General features: G+C 34.7%; 1 long non-coding RNA gene across 3 annotated transcripts in view; it reads left to right on the forward strand.

Moving 5' to 3' along the window:
• The window catches only part of LOC112655343 (uncharacterized), a 211,118-nt gene extending 199,064 nt beyond the window's left edge, over positions 1-12,054 (forward strand). For all 3 annotated transcript variants that reach the window (XR_007412931.1, XR_007412930.1, XR_007412932.1), the window contains one exon: positions 11,616-12,054. This is a non-coding gene — a long non-coding RNA (uncharacterized LOC112655343). The remainder of the gene's footprint in view (positions 1-11,615) is intronic.
• The last annotated feature ends 6,520 nt before the right edge of the window (positions 12,055-18,574 follow it).

Below are 18,574 nucleotides of genomic sequence, written 5' to 3' on the forward strand. Positions count from 1 at the left end.
ATCTCTGTCCTACCCAATCGCTCTCCCTAAAATAGAAGAATCAGTCTCTATTTCCCAAGGCAGTACCCATTCCTTCATTGACATTATGATACTTTTTTAAAACCATATTTAATGTCCTCATTTTATTATTTATAACTAGCCAACATAATCATTTCTCTGAGAAATTGTGATACCAAGAAATAATGCATCTAATCAAAATGATACTGCCCATATGTTTTACCCTTTATAATAATTTAAATATCTTTGTGATTTTAGAGCAAACACTCCCTCCACCCTGTTTGAATTACAAATTTCTTCAGCCCCTATTGTCAAGATGGCAATTCACAGACTAGGTTATCTAGAGTGATTCTATTTCCTCAACAGGTTGTATGTTGTATTTACTAGAATGTGCTAGGTCAGGGGGAAACTATATGCAAGTCTATTAGAAAAGCATGTAAATGCTTCACTAAACTATGCTTAACAGTTAACCAAGAATGATGGGGTGATAAGAAAAGTGAATACAGTGAACTTATGTCCAGTTGGTGGAAAGGGCACATCACAGATAATTCAGAGAATATCATCAATTCTTCTTATAACAGCTTCAGCCCTGGTCTTGAATCATCAAGGTTTACTAACATCTCTGTACATAAAATCTGCATTGGAAATACATGAAGCATAATTTGAAAAATTATTGATCAGGGAAATATCCACCATAGTTATTTCAAGGTATTTTATAGCACTTGAGAATATAGAATGCTCCATTTCATTGTGAAAAAAAATTCAATCTGATCAATAATATATACAGATTTCTCATTTGCTGGTAAAACTTTAAGCATAATGGTAAAACTTTAAAACTGGAGCTAGAAGAGACATTTAAATGTCATATTGGTTATTCCCCTGCTACAGAATTGACTTAATTCAATTTACATAGATCACTATTGATTCTAGTTATACAAAATAGAAATGAAAAAATCCTATCTGGCATAAAGTCTACAAAACCAATATTTTTTCTCCCATATATAACCTCAATTTGTTGAAATGCAAGAAAGCTATATTAAATTACAATCAATATTAGTAAGTAAACTTACAGTGTAAAAATATTTTTTGCAAGTACCAATTTAGGACTGGCTAATAATAACATTATGGATTATATTAACATTGTACCTAAGCAAAGCATGGATTATTTCTTGGAGTTCTTTGGGAATTCCTCAAAGTACTGTCTGGAGATAATCCTTACTTATGTTTTTATTCTTTTAGAGCTGCTGTTATTCTGTATTTGTTTTGTTATTGTTAACATTTTATAGATTATATATTACTATATTTATTACTTACATTGGTTTATGACAGTGGTTCTAAAATTCACGACACATGCATCAGAATCACATAGCAACCCTATTAAAGAGCATAGCTTCCTTAGCTTCATATATGCTCACCTCTTCACTGTTGCTCACCTCCAAGATCCTGATTTTGGCAGTGAGTTAAGGTCTAGGAATATGATTTCAAAAATAAACCTTCTGGTCATCCTGGTTAAGCATCTGCCTTTGGCTCAGGTCATGATCTCAGGGTCCTGGGATCAAGCCCTGCGTTGGGCTCCCTACTCAGTAAGGAATCTGCTTCTCCCCTCTCCCTTTGCCTCTACCCCGACTTGTGCTCTCTCTCTCTCTGTCTCAAATAAATAAAAACTTTAAAAAAATAAAAATAAATAAACCCTCAGATGGTTCTGGTTGAGTAGATTGCACAACTGGGAAACACAGTCCCATAATTTTCTTTTGTGCTCTCCTCATGAGCATCATATATCAAGATGACCCTAACCTTGTGCTAATTTGTTAATTGGTTCATCTTCTTAAGGTTTCAAAAGAATTCTGATGATAGACATTATCTATTTGATATGTTTCTGACAAAATCATATTAATTTGGTGGCTTTTTAAATTTTTATTTAAATTCAATTAATTAACATATAAGGTATTATTGGTTTCAGAAGTAGTGGTCAGTGATTCATCAGTCTTATGTAATACCCAAGTGCTCATTATATCACATGCCCTCCTTAATGTTCATCACCCGGTTACCCCCTTCCCCATCCATTGGCCCTCAGTTTGTTGCCTATGATTAAGAATCTCTTATGGTTTGTCTCCCTCTCTGATTTCATCTTGTTTTATTTTTCCCTCCCTTCCCCTGTGATCTTCTGTTTTGTTTCATAAATTCTACATATGAGTGAGATCATATGATAATTGTCTTTCTCTGATTGACTTATTTCACTTAGCATAATATCCTCTAGTTCCAAGATTTCATTTTTGATGGCTGCGTAATATTCCATTATATATATAAATATATATTTATTTGTGTGTGTATATATATATATATATACCACACATCTTCTTTACCCACTCATCTGTTGATGGACATCTGGGCTCTTTCCATAAATTGGCTATTGTGGACATTGCTGCTATGAACTTAGGGGTGCAGGTGCCCCTTTGGATCACTACACTTGTATCCTTGGGGTAAATATCCAGTAGTGCCATTGCTGGCTAGCTCTATTTTCAACTTTTTGAGGAACTTCCATACTGTTTTCCAGAGTGGCTGCATCAGTTTACATTCCCACCAACAGTGTACAAGAGTTCCCCTTTCTCCACATCCTCGCCAACATCTGTCATTTCCTGACTCATCATTTTAGCCATTGTGACTGGTGTGAGGTGGTATCCCATTGTGATTTTGATTTGTTTTTCCCTGATGCTGAGTGATTTTGAACATTTTTTCATGTTTCTGTTGGCCATGTGTATGTCTTCTTTGGAGAAGGAATGAGTCATGTACTGTATTTTCAAGTTTTTCTGTAGTTGTTTGTATTTGTTTTATGTGTCTCCTTTAATCAATTTTTATAGACAATGTTTTCCTGGAGAACCGACCATTGTATTGTAAAATTTCTTTGTGTTTGTGAGGTGGAGGAGGTTTTGTCCTGCTGGAATAATTTCAGCTTTTATATTTATAAACCTCTTCTTTCTCCTTTGTGTGTGTGTGTGTGTGTGTGTGTGTGTGTATTCCTTCCTATGTCCAGTTTCTTCAGTTTAAATGCTTAATTTTTTTATATCTGTTTTATAGATATCTCCTAACCATGGACATAGTATAGCTCTGTTTTGATTTATGTTTATTTTGATGTCTGTCATTTTTTATACTCCTTTGATATTATTTTATTAAATTTACTTCTACATTTCATATAGATTTTATTGCTGATGTGAATAGGATATTTTTTATTATTTTATTTTCAAAATGTTTACTTTTATTATATTGTAAGAATTTTGATCTTAATGTACCTATGTTTGTTTTGTACCTAGGCACTTTGCTGAATTCCTATTAATTCTGATGGTCTGTTGCTGGTCTTGGATTTTCTATTTTTAACTTGCCTTTTCAATTTTCAGTTTTCTCATTTCACATTTTCTTTTTTCTTTTTAAAATATTTTTTCTATCTTTTTGATCCTTCAGTTCAATGCTGACCAACAGTGATGAAAAACAGCATCCTTATCATGTAGTGACCTTAAAACCAACTTCCAAAGTCTCACTATTGATATATTTGTTGTATTTTTTTTTACAAGAAATAACTTGGGCTATTTCTCTGAAATACTTTCATAAATAAGGATAGTCTGTCATATGATGTTTGAATATATTTGATTTAAACTGCCTGTGAAATTAGCTGGACCTGCGATCACTCAGGTCAGGAAACTTGATTACCAATTGAACATATTCTATTACTTCACCTACTACTTTTCTGAGTAATTTTGCATTACATATACTTCTTTTAAAGATAATAATCTAGCCTTTTATTTTGCTCTAGTAGGATAGGTACTTAACAGGTATACATGTATGTTTGCTGGTCCTTAGTCTTCTTATTGAATTGGTATAATTTTTTTAAATTCTTTTTTTTTAGACAAAAGCAATATATTCAGATTTTATTTTTCCAAAGCTATCCTTTACAGTTTAATACACATGCTTATCATTTTTCCTAGAAATGTTTAAAATCTTCAGTATTTCTATTTCTCATTCAACCACAAGAAGGATGTTAACAAATTTTGACAAACTCATTCACTATTTTCTGATCAAGTTATATTTTTAAAGATCTTTCTCTTTTTTAATGTAAAAATAAGCTAAACCTATTTTAATTTTCACTAATCGACTTTATTTCCTAAGATAGTTTACCAATTTTTAGAGCCTTCCTTTCTTCCTTGGAACCTATGACTGCCTTTAATTTATATCTTCCTCTCTGACTTTAACTTTTCATAATTCATTTGGCAAGATCTGTTGAATGATATTTTCCTTGTATTTGTATGAATACATCAGGAAGGCTTTTTTGTATGCTTTATGAATTACAGTTGCCTGACAGCCAAATGAAAGACTTTCAGCTCTGCCAAAACAACACAACCAACTCCATTCAGTTCATAGCAAGACTTGATAATCCAGGCCCATGATGATCAGATATCTTCTCAATTTTGCATTCCATTGTGACAGGTTGATCTGGAGAGTTTGATAGTAGAAAAAGCAGAGAGACAATTTGTTACCTAAGATTGGTGAATTCTGTCAAAAGCTATCAGGACTCCAGTATCCATCAAGCTGGGGTTCAAAGACAAGACTGGCTAATGCAAAGCAGAGGTGCATTTCTCAGACAGCCTGAAGAACCAGGAAAGCAATGCCACCAGGTCTCAGAAACAGATCCATGCCAAAGACCATTTATTGAAACAAGAGCACAAAGGAGGGTTGCTGCTCACTAGTGCTGGCATACTTCTGCCCTATAGCTGCAAAAGGTCTGGGACACCACAAAATATGATCACATGAGGACCCAACTATGGGCTTTCAAGTATCTAGCAAACTAACTAGCACCAGACAGCAATTTTGGAGCTAAAAACAAAGCTTGGCTTTAGAATTTTGTCAGAGGCCATCTTTAATTTAAAGATTCACTTGTGGAACATCAAGACATCCTTTTTGTGGTGCAACAACTTTGTAACTGCAGGAAAGCCTATTAGATTAAAACTGGGGATCCCTGGGTGGCGCAGCGGTTTAGCGCCTGCCTTTGGTCCAGGGCGCGATCCTGGAGACCCAGGATCGAATCCCACGTCGGGCTCCCGGTGCATGGAGCCTGCTTCTCCCTCTGCCTGTGTCTCTGCCTCTCTCTCTCTCTCTCTGTGTGACTATCATTAAAAAAAAAAAAAAAAAAAAAAAGATTAAATCTGTACTTTCTGCACTGTTCTTGTTAATTGAATGCACTGTGCTTAAATTTGTAGCACTCTCCTAAATATCTAGACAAAAGATGAAAAATTTATTTCCAAAGGAAAGGCCACAATTTAGGGAAATTTCATTCCAAAATTGAATTTCTCTGCGTTCACAGAAGAGATCTAAAAGTTCTTGAATATGTTCTATATGCTGAGCACTATTACAAGGTGCTTTACATATTTGGGTTTATTTAATTTTCAACTCTACTCTATGAGAAAGTATGCTCACTGCTAGTCTGTGCAAATGAAACCAAGACTGAAAATGATCACATAATTTTCTTTTCCCAAGGCCACATAGCTCATGTCTGATCAATTCTGAAACTCTATTTCAATTCCATCAAGATATCCTCCATGGTCAAAACATATGGACATGTCTAGGACTTAAGAAGTGAAATCCTTCATCTGAAGAACTTTATGCGCCTTAAACATGAAAACAATTACATAGGCTAGAAGTAGCTTTAACATTACACTCTTACATTAAATAAAGCATCATACACTGTGTGGAAGAATTACTACTCACCCTATATAAAAAATTACATGCCATCATGTATTTTATTAAACAGATGGGTGATGATAATATGATGATAATAGCATTTTACCTAAAACTGAACAAATCATCCATGTCAACATGCTTTTAATATAAATTAAATGAATATAAATTCAGTTTAAATTTGACATGTTGATGGTTAAATGTCAAGATACTAACATTGATTTTTATTTTTTTTAATCACCTTTGTAGGTAGTTAGGGCAAACTAAGCAACTCCACAGATTTCTCACAGAATATTGATAAAAAATTCATGTGACTTCACAGCTGAGGATATTTATGGCTTTTCCCCCCAATTAAATAGGGAGAAAATAATATATTCTAAAGTATTTGACTGTAACTTTGCTTCCAGATTTTAAAGCATAGTAAAAAAATGTGATTTAGTATAAAAAGACATTACTTTGCATTAGTATTCTTTTAAACTTCAAAGACACAAGAAGTTCTATCAAAAAAAGGCTCAAGATTTAGGTTTTAAAAATTCTTTTTAATCTTCTCCATAGTTCTGTTAATCAATAGCTGTAAACTGAGTGCAGTGCAGGACAAGTTAGCGGTTAAAAAGAAACATGAGAATTAATAATATTGATAGTCTCTGGAAGAAGATGAGTCCATATCTCCAACAAGATACAAAATCAGTGCAATTTGTAGTCAATGGAAGAATACAGTTTTGTCAGTTCACTGATATTTTTTAAAGGCATTGCTTATAGAATTCTCTCCAGAAAATAATTGTCCATTTTGTTTTCATATTCCTTTTTTTTTTTCAAAATTTAGTAAAATTTTAATGGAATTCTCTTGTTTGCTCACTGTGGGAAAAACGTATTTGGATACTGAAGCATTTCTTGCTTCTCAAAGCATAAAAATATGATGGAATGTTCCCTCAAAAACTATTTCCGTCATTTAATAATACCATTACACATTGAATGCCTTAAATTCAATGGCATTTTTTGCATGAGGAGAAAGTATTACAAAGATCAGTAACATCTGATTAATAAATTCAAGTAAACAAAGTCCATAATTTTAACACATCATAAATAAATTGCTATATTTAAATCATTCTAAGATCCCATCAACTGTAAAGTAACATCTCTTGCAGGATGTTAAAATATAAAAACGATGTACCTTGGAATTAATGAAATACTATATAATGTAAAGTAAGAAGCCAAAACTCACCTAATATTTTTGCATCCTCTCATTTCATTTAACATCAAACTGTAACATTTTTCATAGGCCACTAATTTTTAAAAATATAATTTTAATGACTTCATATTAATCTATTATATGAGTAAGCCATAGTTTATTAGTAAGAACTCTAGTCACTGTTTTTATTCTTTTCTACATATTGAATACTGCCTTCTTGAATATCAGGCTGACCACTGAATATTTCTTTAGGATAAACATTTTTTTGCTTATTAATCTGAGTTCAATAATTATGATGCTATCATATCACATGATACTCTGGACTGACACTCATGTATTTTTACTCTGAAACATTTTTGTTAGCATAAAATATTTTTATGAATTTTTTTTAAGAAGGATATTTAGATAAGGCATTTTCTGAGCCTGCCATGTCTGAGAAATATTTTATCTACAGTGACTGGATCACATTTATTTTTCTTCTGTAAATGTTATTCAATTTTCTACTGACATTTTAGTGTCACTAAGATTTCTGAGGCCAGCTTCATTTTTGTATTTTTCATTCACCCAACGAACATCTACTGAGCACTGACAGGGTGCTAAGGGCTGGCAAACAGTAACCAAGTTGGCAGGGTTATTACCCTTATGGACTTTTTGTCACATAGAATCTACCTTTTTTAGGCAGTTCATCTTTCCAACCTCCATATTTGGGTAAATAGTATTTCCTTGTCTCTTTATCTTAATTAAATTGTATGTTAAATTCTGGGATGGCAGATTTCATCCAAATTTTACAAATCTGATGGACTGTTATAGCGCCCTATAAGGGCATGTTGAATTATGAGATTGACTTTGAATTCACTGGAAAAAGGCTTCTATTATTGGTCATTGTGATAGATTTCAGGGCTGCTGAGCATTTTCCAGATCAAGGTAAGGAATGATCTCCTCGGTGTTTTTCCTGAATATTGGTGATCCATTTCAATTTACGGGCCCTTTTTTTCCTCAAGTCAGCTCTTTTATTATCTCTTTTATTATTGATTCTTTACTATCTGTTCTTTCTTCATGAATACAGATTTTATACATAACAGATACCTATGATCTGCAAACATTGTAGTGCACCTTTTTTTTTATTTTTATCTCCATCTCCTTCTTATATATATTTTGGGAAATATTTCAGAATTATCTTCTATATCCAATGGTCTTCTTTCTCATTGTAACCATTCACTATATGACTTGTTACTTGTAAATGAAATGTTTGCTTTGTGTATCAGTCAGGGTTAGCAGGAAATGCATAAAGTCTCAAGTTTGGTATGTTTTTAAAAAGTTTTAAAAAGGTACTAGTTGGCACACCTGGGTGTCACAGTCAGTTAAGCAGTGGACTCTTCATTTCAGCTCAGGTTGTGATATCAGGTTGGAGGATTGGCCACATATCAGGCTCCATACTCAGTGGGGAGTCTACTAAGACTCTCCCTCTCCCTCTGCCTCTCCCCTCTATGTGTTCTCTCTTTCCCTTTTTCTCTCTCTTTCTCCCTCTCAAACTCAAATAAATAAATCAATCTTCATAAAAAAATAATGAAAGGGGGCTAATCACACATGTTTGGTCTGGATATAAGGAAACCACAAGGTAGAGTGTTGATTACTCTGGCACTAATAATAGCAATGTACTGTTTTCCTACTCCACCACCCCCAATCCTCCCATGCCTGAAGTGCAACAGCAATTATCAAAACCTGGAGCTAGAGACAGCCATGCAGAGGGCCACCTGCTATTAGCTAAGGATCAGGAGGAGAAGAAAGTCTATAGCAACCGCATAGGGAGAGAACCAAAGAATAATTCATAGAAAGGTGTTTTAGAATAAAAATGTGATCCTCTCTATTTACCAAGAGAATACCAAAAAAAAGGGGGGGGAGAAAAAGAAAAAAGCTAAAAGTGTGAAATGACTTTGCACTGACACATAATACATGGCAACATGATATGGTAGCACTGAAACCAAACATATTAACCATAATAATAAACTTAAATGGACCTAAGTCAGTAGGAAAAGATTTGACTGGGGTACATAAATCAAAACTCAATTCTTTGCTGTGTACAGGAGAAAATCTAAAAATAAAGTGATCCAGAAAGGTTAAAATAAATAGATGGGAAAATATACCAGGAAAATACAATAAAAAGAAAGCATGGGTGATGCTTTTGATTTCAAACAAGATTTTCCATCCAGAAAACATTAAGTAATAAAAAGAATGTAGGATTGACAGATTTGGCAAATGAAAATACTGAAATCTCAGTTAAATTTGAATTTCAGATGAACAGTGGATATTTTAATATACTGAAATCGCATGCAATATTTGCAGCACTACTTAAAAAGTATTTGTTGTTTTTATGGAATCTAAATTTAATGGAAATTCATGTATTTTTCTAACAATCCTATTCTTTCCCCACTAAATAAGGCTTACCTAAGCAACCACAAGCTAGAAGCTATAATAATAAACAATTTCATTTTTGTCTCTTACTGCCCACTTATTTAAAAAAAAAAAAAAAAGGTTTTTTTTTTTTTAAGATTTTATTTATTTATTCATGAGACACACACACACACACAGAGAGAGAGAGGCAGAGACACAGGCGAGGGAGAAGCAGGCCCCATGCAGGGAGCCCGACGTGGGACTGGATCCCAGGACTGCAGGAACATGCCCTGGGCCAAAGGCAGGCGCTAAACCACTGAGCCACCCAGGGATCCCCTAAACAATTTTTTTATTTATTTGAAGAGAGTGTACAGGAGCCAGGGGAGGAGGGCCTTAGGGCAGAGGGCTTGGAGGGACAGGTGGAGAAGGAGAGGGAGAATCTCAATTAGATGCCACACTGAGCACAGAGCCCCATGGGGGTCTTAATCCCACAGAGATTATGATCTAAACTGAAATTAAGAGCTGGGCAGCCAACCAACTGAGCCACCCAGGTGCCCCTCTCACTGCCCATTTAAATCTGGGGTTTTCCCAGCAGGTGTTACTCCATACCTCTAGAATTTCTAACTCCTCCAGAGATGCAGCTTGGGAGAGAAAAAGAGCTAAAGAGAGAGACGAAAGTTCTGATTTCACTGATAGTGTGGTTATTAGCAGACAGACCCTGTAGGAACATGTTCAGAAAGCCTAAACTTCATTCATTGTTTCTTCAGAGTTCCTCTTGCCATCTCTGGGAGTATCTCCTTTATAAGTTTCATTGATATAAATGAATGCATTTTACTTCTGGCTGGAGGTTACTCCTTCCTTGGCTTGTAAGAATATAGCATTACCTTCAGTTTGTCTCTGCTGATTTTGCTTTGCCCCTCTAGGTAGTCTTTTGGCTAGAATCCAAGACAACTTGTGTGTGTTTGACTCACACATTCTTGGAAGCTAACCGCTACAGCCAACTCTTTGCGCAGCCATCAAAATAGCTAGATAGCTTGTTTCTAGCCTTTTGGATTTTTAGAGTGAAACACACATCATCTTAGTCTGTCATTTATGTTGCAAAGAACATATACTATGCTCTCTGGGTAGATGCCATAAAGCCTCACTAATTCATTCTAATGCCTCTTTTATATTTTGCCTGTTGAAAATATATTTGAAACATATGTCATCTTTTAAAACCCACACAAAATATTTAAAAGAAAAACTATACTTTAATAAGTTAGGAGTTACAAAATATCTCAAACTACAAGCTTCGAAGGAGTATAATTAATAGCTTACAATATGGTCGTATAATTTGACTCAACATTTCCAATCCTTCAAGTGAAAAGATTCCAAAAGATCAAAGCCCTCACTACAAATACTCAGCTTTTCTCAAGGTTTTTATTGGAGGTAAAAATGGGAAAAAACATAATCATGTTCTATTTTATAAATACCATTGTATTATGAAAAATAATATATGTTAATTATAGAAAATGGACTATATGGAAAAATAAAACAGGCAAACAAAAATACACGTAATTACTCTGGATAGAAATAGCCATAGTTACCATTTTAGCTCATACCTTTGTACCATTTCTCTAGGTACAATTGTGCATATATTTTTATATGATGGCACACATATTGTATAGGTATTACAACCAATATGTTTCATCTCATCATTTGGTGTAAACCTTTCTCATTCCATTAAGTATTCTTTTTCATCAAATTAACATTTCTCTATATAGTATCTATAATGTATCTGTTCATTCCCCTGTCTTAGGCATTTATAAATCCTGTGAATATCTTTGTATGTAAAGTTATGCAGTTCATCCAATTTCCTTAGGATAAATTCATAAGAGCTAGTACCTGGTCCAATAGCTTAAAAATTTTGAAACTTCTCATCCATATTGCAAATTGGTTTTCCATAAGGATTGTATATGACTGTACTACCCATCAGCAATTAATGGGATTGTATCCTTCATTATACCACCACCAGTACTTCATATGACCATAAAATAATAATAGACGTTGTTAGTTTGATTTTTGTTAGTTAACTTTATACCAATTTTTAAAAACTATTCAATGGCAGAAAACATCTATAAAATAAAAATTATGCTTACTTATAAAGTTTTGGAAATGCCCAGGAAACAGAAGTGTTTGTTTTTTGTTTGTTTGTTTTTACTGAAAGATTTCTCAGAGCATTTAACATGCTTAACATAATGAAATATATGATGAATCTCCGAATACTAGATTTTGGATCCTCAATTTGATTCCTTCTGTTGGGAATGTTTTCTAGAATAGGATTGAAGAAGAAGAAGAAGAAGAAGAAGAAGAAGAAGAAGAAGAAGAAGAAGAAGAAGAAGAAGAATTATCCAAATTCAAGTGGAAAAACAAAATCTTTTGGGCTGAAAGTTACCAGTTATTTTGTTCAAACCATCTTTCTTATAACATTGTTTTCTCTTTCTACCTAATTGCCTGCATGCTTAGGGCAGCTGGAAATAAATCTGTTTGCAGAGAATAAAACAAAAACACAACACTAAGTTTTTCTAACTTTTATGTTAATAATTTGTAGATAAATTAAATATTTTCCCATATATTTGATTGATTGATTTGCTTCAGTAGAAAGCCACATAAGCTTTAAAATATTTCTTGAGAATATTCCTAGGAACTTCTTTGTTAGGTTATTGTACCTCAAACTTTAAGGAAAATGTTAAGGTTTATTTTCTGAAAATAGTTTTGCCAACTTTCTAACCTGCACTTTTTCCTCACTGATGCAACTAAAGAAACTGGGTATTATCCAAAGGGTAATATGCTATTATATAAAGGATTCCTAGAGAAAATTGGCCAATCATCCAGGCATTGTCAGAATTTTCAATCTTGTTATAAAATACAGAAACGCAGTTAATGGTGTTTGTGTTTGGAATTCTATTTAAAGTTGCGTGGTGTAGAAAGTGTGCAAAATGAAACAGTGCGATTTTGAAAAGTTGTAAAGTGCTATCTTTCGGTAAAATGTTGAATTTGCAGTTGTTTGACCAAATTATACATGAGAACCAAAAACAACTTCTTAAAATAATCTATGATATTCCGTCACACTCAATCAAGATATAGGACAAGTGACATGGAAATCATGGAGGTTATCTTCAAGGAGACTTGATAGTCTTATTTTCTTTTAATGCTGAAAACAGAACATGTTTCACTGATAACTGACAAATCATGCAACTCTAAAAGCAACAGTGAGGGAAGAAGATGTTTTGGAAGGTAAGAAAATGAATTGGGGAAAAGTCTATTAATTTATTCACAAATGTCTTAATTAATTAGTTTTAGTTAATTTCATGGAAAGAAACTTTTTTTTTAAAAGGAAGGCCATGTGAGTTCCTACATTTCTCTGAACTTTAATAAAAATCAGGTTGTTGAGAAAAATTTACAATTCAGTTGCTTGAATCAGTGCCCCAAGTCCCCCATTTTGCTATTTGTTTTCCATATGCTTGTCTTTTTGTTTCTCTAATCTTCTATTACTACCACCTTTGTGTTATATGCATACTTTTTTCCTACTATGCTGTTTTAATTACTTTGTTGTTTCTTTCGGTATTTTTTTAAAGTTGTTTTCACTAGTTGCCCTGGGAGTTACAATTAGCATATTAATTTATAATTTAGTTTAGGCAAATATCAACTTATTTTCAATAGTATACAAAATCTTTATTCCGATATAACCTCATTTTCTCCTTCCTTCCATGAGCTATAATCATCATATAAATTACGTCTATATCTCCACAGTTTTATAATTATTGCTTTATGCTGTTACCTTTTAAAGTAGATGGGAAAAAACTGTTACAAACAAAAAAATGCTTCTGTACGATATTTTACGTCAGTAACTAGTATTCTTTATTTCATTTCAGCATGGACTCTCAGTATTTCTTATAAGGCACTTCTAGAAACAAATAGTCTCAGTTTTTGTTTTTCTGAGAATATCTTAATTTATCCTTCAGTTTTAAAGAATTGTTTTGCTTAATATGGAATTTTTGGCTGATGGTCTTTTTCTTATAGCACTTTTTTATTTCTTTAAAGATTTTATCTATTTATTTTTGATAGAGAGAGAAAGAAAGAGAGAGCATGAACAGGGGAAGGGGTAAGGGGAAAGGGACAAGCAGACTCGCCGCTAAGCAGAGAACCCAATGTGGGGCTCAATCCCAGGACCCTGGGATCATGACCTGAGCCAAAGGTAGACATTTAACCAACTGAACCACCAGGCATCCCACTTATAGCACTTTAAATATGTCATCCCACTGTGATCTGGCCTCCATGGTAGTAACAATAAAGCAGCTGTTGAGGCTCTCTTGTATATAATGAGTCATTTTTCTCTTGCTGTTTTCAAGATTCTTTGGCTTTGGCTTTTGGCAGTTTGACTATGATGTATTTGTATGTGGATCTCTCTGAATTTATCCTACTTGGAGTTTTCTGAGCATCTTGGACATGAAATAAATGTTCTAATGATTGTTGGTCACAATTTGTTCAAATATTCTCTCTTTTCTTCTGTAACTTCCATCATGTGCCTGTTGGTTTCCTAGATGAAGTCTTATGGATCTCTAAAGCTGGATTCATTCTTCTTCACTATTTTTTCTTTCTTTTCCTCACACTGAATAATCTCAATTATACCATTTTCAATTTCTTTTATTTTTCCTTCTTCTACTTCAAATTTTTTTTCTTTTTTTTTTTCTACTTCAAATCTGATGTTGAGTTCCTTTAGTAAAATTTTCAACTACAGAGTTTCTATTTGTTTCCTCTTTATAATTCCTCTCTCTTTATTGATATTTTTGGTGAGACATTATTCTCATGGTTTCTTTGTATGTGGTTCCCTTTAGTTCTTTGACCATATTTAAAATAGTTGATTTAAAGTTCTTGTCTGCTAAGCCCAATATCTGGGCTTCTCCAGGGAAAGATTCTACTAATTTCTTTCTTTTTTTTTTTTTTTTTTTTAAGATTTATTTATTTATATTGGACAGAGAGAGAGCAAGAGGAGGGAGGGGCAGAGGGAAAGGGAATCTCCAGCACACTCCACACTCAGCACGGGGCCCAAGAAGAGCTTAATCTCATGACCCTGAGATCATGACCTGAGCTAAAATCTAGAGTCAGATGCTAAACCAACCAAGCCACTCAGGTGCCTCTATTAATTTATTTTTTTCCTGGATATGAATCATACTCAGATTTCTTCACATGCTTTATAACGTTTTGTTGAAAATTGAACATTTTAAATATTATAATGTGGCAACTCTGGAAATCAGATTTCCCCCATTCTCAGGTTTGTTTGTTTCTGTTTGCTATAGTTGTTTTGTTATGATTGCTATTTGTTAAGTACTTTCCTGGGCCAGTTTGGTAAAGTCCTTTCTTTGTTGTGTGTGGCTACAGAAGTCTGTGCTCTTTTGCTTAGTGATCAAGTAACGACTAGTCGCTAATGACGGGGCATTTCCTTAAATTCATTGAACCAAAAAGTCTCCTAGCCCTTGCTGTTGGGACTGAGTGTGGCAGAGGGGTGGGGGGGTATACTTTTCATCTCTGACAATGCTGCCTTAAGCTTCAGTTCTTGCTTACACAGAGCCTCCAAGTCAGCCAGAAATGAGATATGAGAACCTTCCAATGTTTCTCCCAGGCACGCACACAGGATTCTGGTCTTCTAGATTACCACAAACATACTGGAGCTTTCCAGATCCTCCTATGGAATCTTATTCCTGAGTTTTTCCTGGTTTGGGTCAGTTGTATCAGGCAACTGTGATGATAAACAATTTCTATGTTTTGGACAAAAGTCCTAAGGATAGAGTTGTTTGTAAACAACAAACTCTGAGTCATGTTAAAGGTTAACATGCCCTGAGTTGGAACTTTTCAGGGAGCTTCCTTTCTGGTCAATAAGTGACAGCTATCTGAGGGTGGGGGTTTTGTTCTGGCCTGTGTTTCCTCTGCTGTGGTGGCCAGCCTTCCTATTTTCACAGATTGCATCATTGGGAGATTGTCATTTTTCACAGCTGACCTTGGGAGAGGATGATGCAGAGAGAACTTATTTAAACTCTGTGAAATTAGCTGTTCTTACTGAGATTCAGCCAGTGTTCTTGAATAAGCACTCCTCAGATTATTGCCAGTCTTTGGTTAATTCCCAGATTTCTGAGAAAGTTGATTTTGACAATTTTTGCCTGTGTTCTTGTGCTTTTATGGATTTTGGAGGTCCTTACTCTATGATCTCAGAAGCACTTTCTAAAGTTCTTGAATACTTATGACAGTTTATGAAATTTATCTATGAATTTAGATAGATGATATTTGACTCACATTTTGTCTCCTTGAATATCAAAAAATGTCCGCTATTTCTGGCATCGTATTATTGTCAATAAAAATCGGATCACCATTTTTGGTCTTTTTTGTTTGTTTGTTTGTCCTTTAAATGACTTCATTATTTTGCTATTTTTTTTGAATTTTTTTTTCCTTTTTCTTTCAAGGCTTCATTTCAACTGGAGCCTTCTGGTATCATTTTCCCCTAATATATGTTTTTTTTTTTTTTTTTTTTCCGGCATGTAATTCAGGCATTCTTTTTTTCTACGTTAAATCTCAGTAATATTTTCCTGAATGTATATTATAACATTAGTTCTGTTCATTGATTTTGCTTTCTTATTTTTTAAAAAATATTTTATTTATTTATTTATTTGATAGAGAGAGCACAAGCAGGGAGTTGGCAGAGGGAGAAGTAAGGGAAGAAGCAGACTTCCCCACTGAGTGCAGAGACAGATTCCCAAGACCCTAAGTTCATGACCTGAGCAGAAGTCAGATACTTAACTGACTGAGCCACCCAGGCACCCAATACTTAATCTTCAAATTCATAGTGCTTACTCATCATATGAGGATTGTTTTCTTCCTATTCTCCTCAGGTAAAATTAAATTATATATGTCCAAGAAAAATATATTAAGACAGAACAGAGGAGCAGGACAATCTTTGACAGAATTTATATCAGTATTGCACAGACATCACCATTTTTTTAAATCTTTTTTTAAAGATTTTATTTATTTATTTATTTATGTATTTATTTATTTATTTACTTACTTATTTATTTATGAGAGAGAGAGAGAGAGAGACAGGCAGAGGGAGAAGCAGGTCCATGCAGGGAGCCTGACGCGGGACTTGATCCTGGAGCTCCAGGATCAGGTCCTGGGCTGAAGGCAACGTTAAACCACTGAGCCACCAGGGCTGCCCCAGATATCACCATTTTCTGTAAAAATGACCAAAAAAAGTGAATCATTAGGATGTCTTAACTTATCTTTCTTTTGTCATCATGCATAAAGCAAAGTTTGTGTTCATTGATTACTTTCATTTATGGCCTCTCTTTTAGTCTGCTCTCTTGTGTCTCTAATTTGGAATTCATGTTATATATGTACTGCATCACCTGGCTTTGTCCTCTTGTCTCTTACCTCTTCCCTTATAATAATATAATTCACTGTTCATTTTTTGTGCATGTGTTATCTATCCTCATCATTGTGTTTTCATTACTAATTTATTAGTAATGAAAATTCATTCATAGTAATCTTTCTTTCTTTCTTTGTTCGTAGATTGACGTTTTCTGAATCTTATTGCATGTGACTTGCTTTATTTTTCTATGTTTAATTTTCCCTGTTCCTTTTTTTTTTTTTTTTTTTTTTTAGATTTTATTTATTAATCATGAGGGACACAGAGAGAGAGAGGCAGAGACATAGGCAGAGGGAGAAGCAGGCTTCATGCTGGGACCCCATACAGGACTTGATCCCAGGACCCAGGGATGAAGACAGCCAAAGGCAGATGCTCAACCACTGAGCCACCCAGATGCCCCTAATTTTCCCTGTTTTTAGTATATTTGTGTCTTTCCAATGGCACCATTTGCCCTGAATATTGTTTTCCTTGTCTTTAATTGCTGAAGTTAACGAATTCCTATTGTTCCTAGACTGGTGATTTATTTTCAAAAGGTGGTTATATTTGGAATTCAGATGGGTCAAGTACTTTTATAATTACCTATTCAAATTATTCAATTCTGTGCAAAATAAAATAGGCATTTTGTTAAATTTGCCAGCGTTAAAGTTTCACTTGCTTAAAAGAAGTACAGAGTGAGCTACAGCCTGATGAGGCTACAAGCTAAAATGTTTCACTGTCAAGGAAAAGGATTTCTCTTCCCTATTTTTATTTTGTTACGTTCCCGCATTTCCCAGTTGCTATAACTACTCTCCTGTGGAGGCTTCTGGAACTCTCCTTTACTTAAAATACTCTCCAAGCCAGCAGTTAAGCTTGGCGTGACCACAGCATCTGATATATCTCTGGAAGTCCCATGTAGGATCAAGCTTAGTTCCAGCAATTGCCTCGCGATCTCCCAACCAACAGTCCATGGTTACGGTTGATAGGACGTGGTAGCCTGAGCTGGAGGGGAACTAGCCAAGTTGTGTGACTGAGGGGAATTCTAATAACCAGTAGAGAAGAAGGGACTAATCGAGGAAGAGTCAGTGATAGGTAGGAAGGCTAGATCACAAAGTTTTGTGTAGCGGTCAAAGTCAACAACAGCCTGATTCTCCTCTCCAGCTGGCAGACTGTCCCTCAAGGCAATGCCTTCCTCTTTGCTTTGCTGACCCAGGAGATTCCTGAATGAAAGTGAAGGCAGTAGCCAGGTTTCTGTATGCTGAAGAATTCAGATATGATGAAATTCATCCAGTGAATTTCCTGAAATCCTTTAATTTAAGGCTTATTAGGTATCAGTACAACATAATTTTATGAAGCCCGGATTTTTTTTTTTTTTTTTTTAAGATTTTATTTATTTATGACACACACTCAGAGAGAGAGAGGCAGAGACATAGGCAGAGGGAGAAGCAGGCTCCATGCAGGGAGCCCCACGTGGGGGAATCGATCCCCGGTCCCCAGGATCACACCCTGGGCCGAAAGCGGTGCTAAACCACTGGACCACCGGGGCTGCCCAGAAGCCCGGATTTTAAATCCTGGCTATGCATTTGATTTCAGAGTTTTTGTTTGCTTTTGTTTTTTAATACTGAAGTCCAGGTCCCAGCCCAGACTAATTAAAATTGGATGTCTATGGATTGTTATTTGAAAAATTTCCCCTGGGCAATTCTGACATGTAGTCCAGGTTAACAATCACATGTTATAAATCCTGTATTTGTATCATTTTCTCTCCCTACAGGTTTTGTGATCAAGCTGTATAATGTAGTTATCTTTAGAAAGGGGAAGCAAAAGGCAGCCCGGGTAGCTCA

This window comes from Canis lupus, chromosome 9 (assembly GCF_003254725.2).
Source record: "Canis lupus dingo isolate Sandy chromosome 9, ASM325472v2, whole genome shotgun sequence".
Taxonomy (NCBI): domain Eukaryota; kingdom Metazoa; phylum Chordata; class Mammalia; order Carnivora; family Canidae; genus Canis; species Canis lupus.